Here is a 14,540-nt window from a genome sequence, read left to right on the forward strand (position 1 = left end):
AGCCGCGCGGTGCGGGGAGCTGGCCAGCGTGCTGGGAGGCGCTGGGCGGAGAGGCGCGCGAGGGCCGGCAGGGCCGGGCGAAGCGGCAGCGAGGACGAAGAGATGCAAGCGCAGGGAGGGCGGGGGAGGAAAGGCTAACAGCTACCGGAGAAGGTCAGCTACTGCCCGTTTTGTAAGGACATTTCGGACACTGAACGGAGAGCACTCAAGTTCTGAAAAAAACACTTGAAAAACAGAAGAAATATAAAACCTACTCCAGTGATTATTAACATCGGGCACTATGTGCCATCATTGCTTTCGATTTACTATCTTTCTGTCCGACTCATTCACTCAGGTATCCATTCAAAAAGCATATTGGACTTTTTAGGGTGGTGGTAGCAGTATGAAAGACAGTGGAACTTCCTTTAAACTATTTAAGAGACAGAACTAATACAAGAATGACTAGCTGGCTGTGGACGGTGACAGCCCAGGCTGGGGGCCTGAGCAGTTGAACTGACTGTGATGCTGTTTACAGGGTAGGGAATGGAGAAGGAAGTGAGGAGCTCTGCCGATCGGGAAAGGAAAGAGAAAAGCTAACTGTTTGGGGGATCCGTTTAATTAAGTTTCCTGCAGAATACTCAGAATGAGATTTCTGTTGGACTATATAGGTAGATACCTCAGGAGAAGACATCTGGGCTGAATTGAGATCAAAATTTGTGACTTATCACTATGTTGTTAATATGGAAATAAAAGAGACAAGCGAGAGAGTGTGTGCATTGTGGTAAGATGCTAAAGACCAACTTTTAAGGGATCACTATGATTAAGGGATGGACAAACTTGGAATGAGGTTAGAGTTGGAGAGAACCCAGAGCACGTGTCCTAGGAGCTAAAAGAGGAGAAAATTTTAAAGATGGATTATTGCATAAGGCCAAAAGCTGAAGACAAGGTAAGTGATAGGTGTGTTACAGGTACCCATTGTGTCCATTAGAAGACCATTGTGATATGATGGGAATGTAGATGCCTAATGGAGAACAGTACACTTTTTTACAGAGGTGGAAATTTTAGGGTTTGAACTGTATACAACGGGGGTATATAACAAATTAACTGAACATTACTCACTTATTTAAAGCCCATTTTAGGTGCATCCATTTCCATGCCCTTTTGAACCACTCTGCTGAACCAAGATTCCTTAATTTTGAGTGAGATTGAGCATCATTTAGTATGTTTTATAACTGAAGAAAATAAAGACAAAACAATATGAGACATTCATGAAACTGGCTACAATTTTCAACTAATGTATAAAGTTGGCAAGAGTATAAGGAAACAAGAATTTTGATATTTTGTTGGTAAAAGTATAATTGGTATAATGTTAGGAGAGCAATTTGGTGGTATCTGACTCAAATATTTCCTTACTAGGAACTTACTTCATCCTTAGGTAAATTATTAAATATATATCAGTGTATATGACAAATATTTTCAATTATATGTGATACATCATACATCACATACTGTATGTCATTATATGATGTATGATCTATATTGGTCTACAGTCATGTGCTACATAACAGTGTTTCAGTCAGTGATGCTGCATATAGGACAGTGGTTCCGTAAGACTAGCATGTAACATAGCTATGTAGTAGGCTATACCATCTAGGTTTGTGTGAGTATACTCTATGATGTTCACAAAATGACAAAATCGCCTAATGACACATTTCTCAGAACGTACCCCCTTAGTTAAGCTACAAACGATTGTATATACATCTAGATGTTTATATGCAAACTGAGAATTCATTGAAACATTTTTGAAATAGCAAAGATTTAGAAATAATCTAAATGCCCATTCATAAGTTATGGTATATGCAGTCAAAGGTGTTCCTCAGCCTTTGAAGAATTCAGTACAGTTTTAAGTGTTGAAATAAAAAAAAAATCCTCCAAGATAAATTAAGTTTTTCTAAAAAGCAATTGCAAAATAACATGTAGACTAGATTAATTTATATACATGTTAAGTATGTAAATATGTATGTTGTAGTTTTTGGAGGGTGACTTTTTTTCTCCTAAAATGGACATTAAATATCCAAAGTCACATACACTCACAAGAGCATCCCCTGGGGGAGGGATGTATAGAGTATTATGCTTAAGAGGCTCTGGGGCCAGACAGACTTCGCTGAAGTCCTGATTTTATTAGTTCTGTGATCTTGAACAAAAATTTATTTGTTTATTTATTCTCTCTAGGTCTTATTTGCAAGCTGAGGATCATAATATTACCTTCCTCACAAACTTGTTGTAAGCATTAAAAGAGATTAATGCAAAGCATTTGGCAAATAGCAAGTGCTAAGTATGTTTTAACTAGCATGGTATAGACTTTGATTGATTGATCAAATATTTACATATTAATTTCTATGCACCGGGCTCTTTTCTAAGAGCTTTTATAAATGACGTATCTCCCTCACTAGTTTGTATTAAGCAGGAACTATATCTTATAATTTTCTTGTATCTTCTATCTATAGTAATTAGCAAGAGTACTTAATAGATACCTATTAGATGAATGCAAATGTGTTGCTCCTTTTCTAAGGATAAACAGTTCTCCACCAATCTTATGCTTCCATAAGGAGGGTTTTTTCCTAAAGGGCACTCACATTGTATGCTGGTTATTGTCCTCCAATTGTTTGTTGAAATCCTGTTTTTACTTTACCCCCAAAGAATGCAAGACCAGCTGGCCTCAGCTACAAGAAATGTGCTCAGAACATGAGACTCAGAGTCACCAGCCCCGGTCTCCGTGTTGACTGTCTTCTTACTTACAGTGTGACCTTGGGCCAGTCCTCAATCCGTTCTGTCTCCGAGTCTTCATATGTCTATTAGGAAGATTTAATGCCATAGTTTTCAAGGATTTAAAAGAAGCCTTCCAGAAATCAACATCTCAGACAGAAATGCAAACATTTATTCTTTTTTACAAATGATTATTGGAGAAGAAAATTAGAGAAGGGAAGGAGCAGAGAAGCTCATGCCAGTGACCTAATTTTCCCCATAAGTGTGTTTCTCTTCATTTGCTGGAAAATCCTGATCAAGGAAAACATTATGAAGACAAACCACAGCAGATTAAATAAATAAGGCTGTATATTTCCATGTAACAAGGCATAAACCAGTATAAAATCATCAATATAAAATTTTTAACATGAGATGGGAGAGGAAGCTAATTAATTTGTGTGTGTGTGTGTGTGTGTGTGTGTATTTTCTCTCTTTGTTGTTGTGTTGACTATTTTCTAATTCTGACTATCAGATGCAGAGTGAGCTTTATAGGCTGGAAACTGTACTTTGACCTCCTGAAAACTGAAATCTCTGGTTCTGTTTCATATTACTTTCATTGCCCCTAGGGTCCCTGATGTGTTGTGGGAAGAGAAGGAACAGCAGAGGGCCCCCTATGTTCAGAACAATGGCTACTTAAGAGTGAGAGGTGTAAATGTTTAAACGTGTAAACCCAAGAAGCCAGTGGCTGGAAGTTCCCTTAGCAGGTACTGGCTGTATCATTGCCTGGTAGTGGGAAGGGGGAAAAGCATCCTTCCAGTCCTAGTGCCCTTGTCTGAGGCTTTCTTTTGTTGCTAGATCAGGATGGCCATTTCTCATTCCAAATGTTCCAAACAAAAAGGAATCAGTTGGAAAAAAGCTGATTCATCTATTTGGTGGGATGTTATTCTGACACTAAGACTACAGGACAGTATGAGACAGAACAGCGTGGGAAAATTTTCACAGTACAGTATAGAGTAAAAATTCTATATGAGATGGCATACACAGTATAATCTCTATTATCTATACGTGTACACATACCCTCAGAGAAAATGTTGGAAAGAAATATATACAGATGTTAACAATGTCTGTCTTTGAGTTATGAGATGTTTCGTATTCTTTATATTTGTCAACTTTTTTTTGCATGAGTCTTTGCTACATATTTTAATCAGAAATACAATTAGGAGTATTAAGGTGCTTCTGTTTAAAATGGCACAGTGTTCATTTTAACAGGCAGCAGGTTTGACTAGTCGTAAAATAAGTATGCAATCAGGCAAACGAAAAGTTCTGTGTTACAGACACCTGGGAGGAATCAGGGTCAAAGAAAGACGTGACAGATGACAGAGAGTCAACATTCAATGAGAGCTCGTCGTTTTACCTCTAAGACTAGTTTATGACTGTTGGACTTGGGGTAGACCTTAGCAATCAACTAGACTTAGCTCTCCAAGTTACAGATGAGGAAACTGAGGCTCAGGGAAGTGAAGTGACTTCCCCCAAGTTCTGGAAGCAAGATAGTAGCAGGGCTGGGAAGACGATCTAACCTTCCTAGACTTTAGACCATGCTCTTTTGCTCCATAGCCACCCAGTTCTGGTTCTGTCACCTGTGTACACAATTGGATGAGTCTAAGACAGTCTCTCTGAAGCATGGTAATTATAGATGGTTTATTCTATCCCCCTCTATGGTAATTTTGGAAGACCAAATTAATTCTAAGACAGGTGGGGTCTTCTGATTCTCTGAAATGAGGGTCTGTAGCCCAGGCTCTGTTTGCTAAGATGACCTGGAGACAAGCTGGACTCAGGAAAACATCTGGGATTCTCAGGAAAATTTTGGGTCATATTCGCTTTGCCATTAGTTGTCATGGCAATACGCCTGCACTGTCTCAATGTCTGACTCTGACCGTTACCAGAAGACGCCTTATTTCTTGGCTTACTTATGACGTACTCATTACAGAAGCAAAGCGAAAGCTCGAATGACATTTTTCTGTCACAAGTACATGTTGAGTGAGCACTGAAAATGAACTCAACACGGTGCTGGGCACTGGAAAACCTTGGAAGAACTAGAGGACATGTTCCTGCACTCAAGAGTTAGGTACGTTGGTCCTCAGGCAGACAGTTTCTCTGGGCCTGTGTCACCTCTTTAAAACAAGGGTGACATTACTGAAAAATATGTTATGTCTAAGGAGGCAGAGGATAAATTGTGAAGACAAGATTAATTCATGTGATTTGACAGAGAGAACATGCAGAAATAGCATGGAATGACATGCTGAATTGTCTGACTGGTAAGAGAAAGGTCAGCCAGGATTTGCTGAGGTCAGGTTGGTCTCCACAAAGAGGCAGATCTTTTCAGTTAGACAGAGTTTGGAGAGGATCTGGGTTAGAGGATATCAGGTGTCCCGTGTGAGTCTTCAGCAAGGCCTGTAAATTCTCATGGTTAGCAAGAAGAAATTGCTCTGAACTAGTTCATGATAGATGCTGCATTTAGAAGAGGAATTTATTTTAGGGAACTTAGTGTTTGGAAATTCACCCAACAAATAAAGCAGAGTGAATATTTTACTGTTTTTCTGATAAATAGGTACATAGAATTCAAATGTGCTTGCTGTGTGCCAGGCACTCTTATAAGGGCTTATTGTTAATTTGTTCAGAGGAACTCTCTAGGTTAGCAAACCAAGGCACAGGGAAGTCAAGTAGTTTGTCCAAATTCTCATAGAATTAGGACCCAATGCCTGCTAATTCAGGTGCATCTTTTCTGTTTCCTGGTGTTTACAGAAATGTGGTTATAGGAAACATGGCCTTCGTTCCTAAGGGATATTGCCACTGGCCTTTCCTATACCACTGAAGTCACGGGTATTTCCACAGACTCTCTGATCCAGCACAATGGTCTGTGGGTTAGTAGATTCTCCATCTCTTTGGTCTGTGAGTTTAAGTTGATTACGATCCACAACTGAGGCTAAAATCCCAAGGGTCAAAACCCTCAGCTCTGCTTGTGGAATTCTGCTCACACTGTCAAGGATAGGTGGGTTTGGGAGGTGAATTCCAAAGGGAGGTTGGAATTTCCTCTTCCTATCCTTAAGCCTTTAGGCTCTGGGGAAGTACCAAGTCCCCTTCAGGGTTTCCAATACCTCAGCCAGTCTTACGTGGTGATGCTCAGAGAAGCATAAATGTTCATCATTATCAGCATCACCAACAACAAGTAGTTATTGAGCGCCTCTACTGGGCAAGATACCAAGTTCTGGGTGGAATGCAAAGACGAGTAAGATAAAACCCTGCCCTTGAGTAGTTTACAGTCTAGAGGCAGATGACTATAGTTCAAGGAAAAATGTCACAAAGGTTATAAACTATTATATCTCTCCTTCTGGCTTTTGACCAGTCTTGTTCTTAACTAACTCCTGCATAGCTCCAAGGTGGGCCCTACAGGAAGCGAGGTGGGGACACTGACTGGTAAGTGTAGCTGGGGCTGCGTTTCCTGAGCAGAGCAGGCTTGAGTCAGACCTGGCAGAGATGGTGCACCCTGATGGTCAGGGGAAGATGGCCAAGCTGAAACATGATAGCAAGGGAGGATTTGTGAAATGACATACTGAGCGGCAGCAAAGAATTAGAAAGAAAGGAGGGACTTCACTAGAGCAGAAAAGATGAAGGGAGGTTGAAAGCAGGTAGAAAGCACAAGATAGGCAGGAGTGTGGACGTGAGGCTTAGGTCTGTACTGAAGAGGCAAAGGAAATGACTGAGACGGCTGGTGAGAAGCAACAGCCAGAAAAACTCCCAAGGGCAGGTCTTACCAGGGCGCCCTGCTGCCAAGTTCTGCATTGCAGTGGGACTGCTGGAGGCTTCCCCTGGTAACCTTGGCCAAAGGAAATCCAGACTGAGTCTGAAGGGTCGTGGCTGTAGGGACAAGGAAGCTGGTTTTACAGGGGCAGATTCTCTATCTTCTGTGGCTTTAGGCATTTCTGAGTCTGCTATCTCCATAGGCAGAGCTATCTCCTCAAGAGCATTGGAGGTGAAAGGATGCTGGTTGTTGGCAGGGGGAAGAATTTCCCTAATCCCTGATCTACTTATTTATTGCTGAGTTTGTCACCAATGTCCCCACTATAGAATCATTCAATGAGGTTCCAGTTTGAGGAGTTTTTTTCTTTCTTTTTTTGGTGAGGAAGATTGGCCCTGAGCTAACATCCATTGCCAATCTCCCTTTTTTTGCTTGAGGAGGATTATCCCTGAGCTAACATCTGTGCCAATCTTCCTCTATTTTGCATGTGGGACACCGCCACAGCATGGCTTGATGAGCAGTGTGTAGGTCTGCACCTGGGATCTGAACTGGCGAACCCTGGGCCACTGAAGTAGAGTGCATGAACTCAACAATTTCACTACTGGGTGGCCCCTTGAGTTTAGGTTTTAAAGCACCTCATTCCCTTTGATCTGAAGCAAGCTCTTCCCTCACTTTACCAGGCATAGCAATTCCCTACCTTTTTGGAGACAGATCCACCCCTGCAGGGTCCATAATGCCACGTAGATAGTTGTCACACAAAATAACACCTTTCTGGACTTCATTCTAGAGCCTGTGACAAGAAATCTGAACTAATTGTTAAGTATTTGAACAGTAAGAGAAACAGAAAGCAGTGAGAAACAAAAGCACCCTCCAGGTCTGAGTCGCAGGCCATGTCAGCCCCAGCCAAAGGAAAGTGTAACAAGGTTATACGTGTTGCTTGGTCTGGAGACAAAGCTGTCTGTCTGATGATGTTGAATGCCAGCCATTTCAACTGGAGTGATAACAGACCCACTGTCAAAGGGTCTCAAACTTCCATTTCAGCCCTGGATTGCTCTCAACAGTCTGCTCTGGCTAGAAATCATTAGTCCTTACCAAGGGCTCAGAGTCCACTAGTCTATATACATATGGGCTAAGCTGTTTCTTTTTACTGATGACTTTTTATTTTTAAATTTTTTCCACTATAATTTAGACAATAAGAAAAAATCTCTCACACTTTTGCCATTTAACATAACCACTAATATAATTTAAGTGTATTTGTCCAATGTATATGGAGTTTATATAGGTATAGAATTACAATGCACATTTGTTTTTTTGAAATTTTTTTCTTTTAAAGATTGGCACCTGAGCTAACAACTGTTGCCAATCTTCTTCTTCTTCTTTTTTTTTCTGCTTTTTCTCCCCAAGTCCCCCCAGTACATAGTTGTATATTTTGGTTGTGGGTCCTTCTAGTTGCGTGAAAAATTTTTAATTGTGGTAAAATATACATCAAATAAATTTTATCTTAACCAGTTTTTTTTTTTTTGAGGAAGATTAGCCCTGAGCTAACATCTGCTGCCACTCCTCCTGTTCTTCTTTTTTTTTTTTTTTTTTTTTGCAGAGGAAGATGGCCCTGAGTTAACCTCTGTGCCCATCTTCCTCTACTTTATACGTGGGATGCTGTCACAGCATGGCTTGGTAAGTGGTGCTTACATCCACACCCGGGATCCTGTCCAGCGAACCCCAGGCTGCCAAAGCAGAACACACGAACTTAACCACTCTGCCACCAGGCCGGCCCCTTATCTTAAGCATTTTTAACTGTACAGTTCAGCAGTGTTAAGTATATTCACATTTTTGCGCAATCACTCAATCTCCAGACGTTTCAGCTTGTAAAACTGAAACTCTATACTCATTAAACAATTCCTCATTTCCTCCTCCCCCCAGACCCTGGAAACCACCATTCTACTTTTAGTTTCTGTGAATTTGATTACTCTAGGTACCTCATATAAGTGAAATCGTACAATATTTGTCTTTTTTGTGACTGGCTTATTTCACTTCCCGTAATGTCTTCAAGATTTGCCCGTGTTGTAGCAGGTGCCAGGATTTCCTTCCTTTTTGTGGCTGGATTATATTCCACTGTTTGCATACACCACATTTTGATCATCCATTCATCCATCAATGAACATTTGGGTTGCTTCTGCCTTTTGGCTATTGTGAATAATGCTGATATGAATGTACATAAAGTTTTATATCTTACCTTTTCACTTCCCATTATAATATCTTTATGTATACATATATAAATGTTTTTCCAGGTTGATATACAGTCTTTATAATAATCTTGTTTTCTCTGTTTTAACAGTAACGTAACAGTCCTTTAAGCCCATGTACTTCAATATTTTTCTACAGTTCTACATACGAGATGTTTCCAATTTTCCCCGAACTGCCATGATAAAAATGTTGTACCTATGATATTCCCTCCATATTTTGGCTTATTTTTTTAGAATAGATTTCTAAGAAGTGAAATTACTGGGTCAAAAGGTACAAACATTTTACGACTTAAAAGACGAAAGACAAAAAGCCAAATTGCTTTCTAGAAAAATAGTATCTATTTGCATAGCTACTAATAGTGTATATGAAATTCCATTTCACCATACTCACACCAGCTTCATTTCTTTTTGCATTAAAAAATTAAACAGAAGGAAGGTAAGAGCTCATTCCTGTTTACCAGAGAACACTCTGATTATTGTGATGGGCATTTGTGAGAACACCCAGGCTTGGCTAGCCTGTGAATACTAGCATGGTTACGGTTGACTGAAATATAGATATAATGGGTAATACATGTTATATATATAAATATACATGGATGTATTAGAAATATGCCTGCCATAGTAGGTGCTTAATAAATTATAGCTATTATTATTGTTGCTGTTGTTCTATTAATGCCCAAAGTAGGGTGATTCTTGGCCTGTACCTGCTCCCTCAGGCCCTCAGCTCCCCAAACCGTGGTTTTCCAGTGACTTGCAGCGTCCCAAGTGTGGTGGTATCTCAGAAGAGCTTTTTCCGCCCTGTGGAGGTCTCCACCCCAGCCCTCTGCTGCTGGTTCTCTCTGCTAGACACAGCTTTGCCGTGCTGCTGGCTGCCCTGAGCCCTCAGAGAAACAAAACCACAGGCAGTGCGGGGACCCTGGTGGCAGAAGAGTCACGTGGCTCCGAACAGGGCGTGCCTTATGCCAGAGACTTGTAAATGTCTTCGTTAACACAGGTCCTCCATCTTTTGGCCCTAACCCCCTCTCTGCACGGAGGCTCAGGCCACAGAGTGTGTAAGGGGGCATGTCTGCCACGCTTTCTGTGGTAGGCAGAACAGTGCCCCCCTCCTGCCCCCCAGAGACGTCCACGTCCTGACCCTGGAACCTGTGAATATGTTACCTTACATGGCAAAGGGCCGTTGCAGATGTGATTAAGTTCAGGATCTTGAGATGGAGAGATATCCTGGATTATCTGGATGGGCCCAATGTAATTACATGAGTTCTTATACATGAAGGAGGGAGACAGGAGGCTAAGAGTCAGGGAGAAGGAGGGAGGGAGAGAGAGAGAGAAAGTTAATGCTGTGCTGCTGACCTTGAAGGTGGAAGGGAGCTGTCTAAGAAATGCAAGCAGTGATGCTAAACATCTTTTCAGGTACCCTTTGGCCATCCGTATATCTTCTTTGGAGAAATCCCTGTTCAGGTCTTTTGCCCATTTTTTAATTGGGTTGTTGGCTTTTTTGTTGTTGAGCTGTGTGAGTTCTTTATATCTTTTGGATATTAACCCCTTATCTGATATATGGTTTGCAAATATCTTCTCCCAATTGTTAGGTTGTCTTTTCCTTTTGTTGATGGTTTCCTTTGCTGTGCAGAAGCTTTTTAGTTTGATGTAGTCCCATTTGTTCATTTTTTCTTTTGTTTCTCTTGCCAGTCAGACATGGTACTTGAAAATATGCATCTGAGACCGATGTCAAAGAGCATACTGCCTTTGTTTTCTTCCAGAAGTTTCATGGTTTCAGGTCTTACATTCAAGTCTTTAATCCATTTTGAGTTGATTTTTGTGCATAGTGTAAGATAATGGTCTACTTTCATTCTTTTGCATGTGGCTGTCCAGTTTTACCAACACCATTTATTGAAGAGACTCTCCTTTCTCCATTGTATGCTCTTGGCTCACTTGTTGAATATAAGCTGTCCATACATGTGTGTGTTTATTTCTGGGCTCTCGATTCTGTTCCATTGATCTGTGTGTCTGTTTTTGTGCCAGCTTTTCCACTGCTAGATATTTATCCAAAGAACTTGAAAACACAAAGGCATAAAGATACATTCACCCCTATGTTCACTGTAGCATTATTCACAATAGCCAAGACTTGGAAGCAACCTAGGTGCCCATCAAGGGACCAATGGATAAAGAAAATGTGGTATACGTGCACAATGAAATAGTACTCAGCCATAAGAAATGATGAAATCTGGCCATTTGTCACAACATAGATGGACCTTGAAGGTATTATGCTAAGCGAAATAAGTCAGAGGGAGAAAGTCGAATATCATACGATCTCACTCGTAAGTAGAAGATAAAAACAATCACAAACAAACACATAGCAACACAGATTGGATTGGTGGTTACCAGAGGGGAAGCAGGGAGGGCAAAAGGGAGGATTAGGCACATGTGTGGTGATGGACTATAATTAGTTTTTGGGTGGTGAACATGATGTAATCTACACAGAATTTGAAATATATTACAATGTATATCTGAAAAATAAAATAAAAAAGAAATGACAAATAAATAAAATTTAAAAAATAAAGAAAATGTAACTATGACTTTTCAGGGGAAAAAAAAAAGAAATGCAAGCAACCTCCAGAAGCTAGAAAAGGCAAGGAGACAGATTCTCTCCCAGAGTCTCAGAAAGATTGCAGCTCTGCCAACACCTTGATTTTTAGCCCCAAAAAACCTAGTTTGGACTTCCGACCTCCAGAACTCTAAGATAAAAAATGTGTGTTGTTTTCAGCCGTTAAGTGTGTAGTTATTTGTTATTGCAGCATAGGCAATGAATATACTCCCCTAACGTCCTGCCTCCCCCTATTTCTCTTTCCAGATCTCCTTTAAGTCTCTTTCTTAGATTGGAAGTCCCCAAGTTAATTAAGACAGTTAAGAGGTCCTGCCAGTTCCACATTTAAGATCCTCTGTGGCCACTCTTGCTCGTTACTTGTATTCATTCTTTTGTAAATTGTTTCTGGTCGTTGCCCCACTGATGACTCTTAATGTCGGAAATATCTATAGTGCCACTCCAAGATCCCACCCTAAGCCATACTCTCTCCTGTAACCCTCCATCCAGTCATCAAAACAAGAAATATTCACTGGAGGCTGCTGTGTGCCAGGCACCGAGCTCTTATTGATGGCATAGACGGCAGCATGGAGTCCATGCCTTTACTGAGTCCATACGTGTTTGATTTTTTTGGCTTAAGAACAACATGCATAGATTTGCTGTTGTCGTTGTTCTTGTGAGGGTTCTAAGATTTGTTTCTTTCCAGAAAGCAATCAGGGTACATGGAGCCTCTTTGACAAAAGTACCAGGGGACAGGAACTGCACTCTAGTTCCATTTTGTCTTCCAATTTGTATTCAGACCTGGCAAGAGTTAAATGATAGATAAGCACAGATGAAAAACAGCACAGCCCAGCACATCTTTGCTTAGGATAATTTCTCCCCTCTCTTTATCCTCTCCAGTCCTGCTTTCCTGCCTCTGACGCAGGGAGCTAAGTGTCTGAATGAAACCTGTTAGAGGTTCCAATTAAATCTTTGTTGACAAAGGGCACACACGGCATCCTCAGAAAACAGGTGGCAATAAATCCATCAGCACGTCCACTTTCAGAGAACAGAGTCCCTCTGCTGAGCGGGGAACAGCTGCTGAGGCCTCATGGAGCACCTTACACGAGACGCCTCTGAGGTAAGATGCTTCTCTCTGGACGCTTACTTCTTCCTTGTAATTTGTGTCTCTTGCAGAGAATTTTGACTCTAAAGTAAAGTATACCACTGACTTGTTGGCAAATTCCTGGCTTTGTTTGTTTGTATATTTTCGGTCTGCCCCTGTAGGACTTACTTCATTCCATCTTACATCTTTTAGTTTCCCACTGCTTTTCTCTTAGTCCCTTCTTATCTTCTGAGGTACACATTTCTTGTGTATCCTAAGTGAATTTGTACTTAGAAATACTTTATTTATACAGAGAAGCGGTGGGTCTTAGATGATTGCATGCATTTTCTGGTTAAACTGATCTAGGAATCGGGCTCAGTAGGGCCCTCCACTCCTCGGAACTGTGGTGTGGACAACGTCTCCTCCAGCCCTGGCCTTGGGATAGAGCCATGGGTGCCCGGGACGCTTCCAGCATCTGAGGCTGACTATTGGCCTAATGATAATCATTGAAAATTATTCACTTCCTGTAGTATAAAAGTAATTAATTATAGAATATTTAGAAATTACAGAAAAAAATAATTTAAGTCATTAATTATAGTATCTGGCATTTGTGTGTGTATCTTTTCCAGCCTTTTAAAAATGTATTTATGCTTTTTATTTGCACATACGTTTATCTTTTATATGGTTGAGGTCAAGCTGTAAACACAGCTTAATATCTGTTTTTTACTTAACATATTTAGGATATTTTCTAAGTCATTGAAATTATTTGAAAACATCATTTTTAACAGCTACTTATATTCCACCATTAAAATGTTTCACTTTTTTCGCTAATATAAATAATTCTGCAATTATTAATTTTGAACAAAAATCTTTGGCTACATTTCAGGTCATTTTCTTAGGATAGGTTCCAAATCAAAGAGTATACAATTTTTGGAGCCTGATGCATTTCATGACAGTAATCTATTTTTTTCTGTTTATTTCTTCCAAATCCAGCTCCAGTTTATTTTATTTTATTTTATTGAGGTCATAATGGTTTACAACATTGTGTAATTTCACATTGTGTAATGTGTACGTTATTGTTTGACAATTTCTGTATAGACTGCATTGTGCTCACCACCAATAGTATAATTTTTATCAATCACCATACATATGTGCCCCTTTACCCCTTTCACCCACCCTCCACTCTCCTTCCCCTCTGGTAAGCATTAACCTGTTCTCTTTGTCCATGTGTTTGTTTATCTTCCACATATGAGTGAAATCATGTAATGTTTGTTTTTCTCTGTCTGGTTAATTTTGTTAAACATCATACCCCCATGGTCCACCCATGTTGTTGCAAATGGGATGATTTTGTCTTTTTTATGGCTGAGTAGTATTCCATTGTGCATATATACCACATCTTCTTTATCCAGCCATCAGTCAGTGGGCACTTGGGTTGCTTCCATTGTCTTGGCTATTGTGAATACTGCTGCAATGAACATAGGGGTGCATAAGTCTCCTTGAAATGAAAGTAATCTATTTTAAAATTTATATGATTGGAATGGTTGATACCACAACGGAAGCAATATAAAAGAAAATGAAATTCTTCCAGAAACTGTGATTATCTGAAGTTTAACAAAATACTGTGGCTTAATGCTGACTAATGACATGAAATGCTAAGAGGTTCCAATTAAATCTTTGTTGACAAAGGGCACACACGGCATCCTCAGAAAACAGGTGGCAATAAATCCATCAGCACGTCCACTTTCAGAGAACTAATCATGAAAGTTAGTATTTTATTCACACAGAGTATCACACCTTTCTGAGAAAGGGTTTACAGCTTAAATGGGAGAAGAGGAGTGTTTCTAGTACCACAGAGCAAGGCAAGATGGTGGAGTACAAGCCTGAATGTTAAAAAGCTTAGGATTTCATTCCAGTTTGCCACAAATTATGTGACCCAAGACAAATCTCCCAACCTGCAGCGTCTCAGATTTCTCACCTGTGAGAAGAAGGGCTTGGTTTGGTTCAGTGTTTCTCAGTGGGCAGCACAAGTAACGCTTGTGGCACATGAGATATTTTCGGGTGGTACATGAAATAGACCATAATTTTTTTTTTTGGCATGGCACATAAAATTATTTT

The 14,540-nt window shown here is 40.3% G+C and overlaps 1 protein-coding gene across 7 annotated transcripts in view; it reads left to right on the forward strand.

Moving 5' to 3' along the window:
• The first annotated feature begins 13 nt into the window (after positions 1–13).
• The window catches only part of SLC18A1 (solute carrier family 18 member A1), a 38,443-nt gene continuing 23,916 nt past the window's right edge, over positions 14–14,540 (forward strand). For 2 of the 7 annotated variants that reach the window (XM_070505246.1, XM_070505248.1), the window contains exon 1: positions 12,193–12,461. The gene's annotated coding sequence lies outside the window, so the exon portion shown is untranslated. Of the gene's footprint in view, positions 926–12,192; positions 12,462–14,540 lie in introns of those variants that run through there. The other 5 variants (XM_070505249.1, XM_014841301.3, XM_070505251.1 and 2 more) reach the window with 5 other exon arrangements.

This window comes from Equus asinus, chromosome 3, assembly GCF_041296235.1.
Source record: "Equus asinus isolate D_3611 breed Donkey chromosome 3, EquAss-T2T_v2, whole genome shotgun sequence".
Taxonomy (NCBI): domain Eukaryota; kingdom Metazoa; phylum Chordata; class Mammalia; order Perissodactyla; family Equidae; genus Equus; species Equus asinus.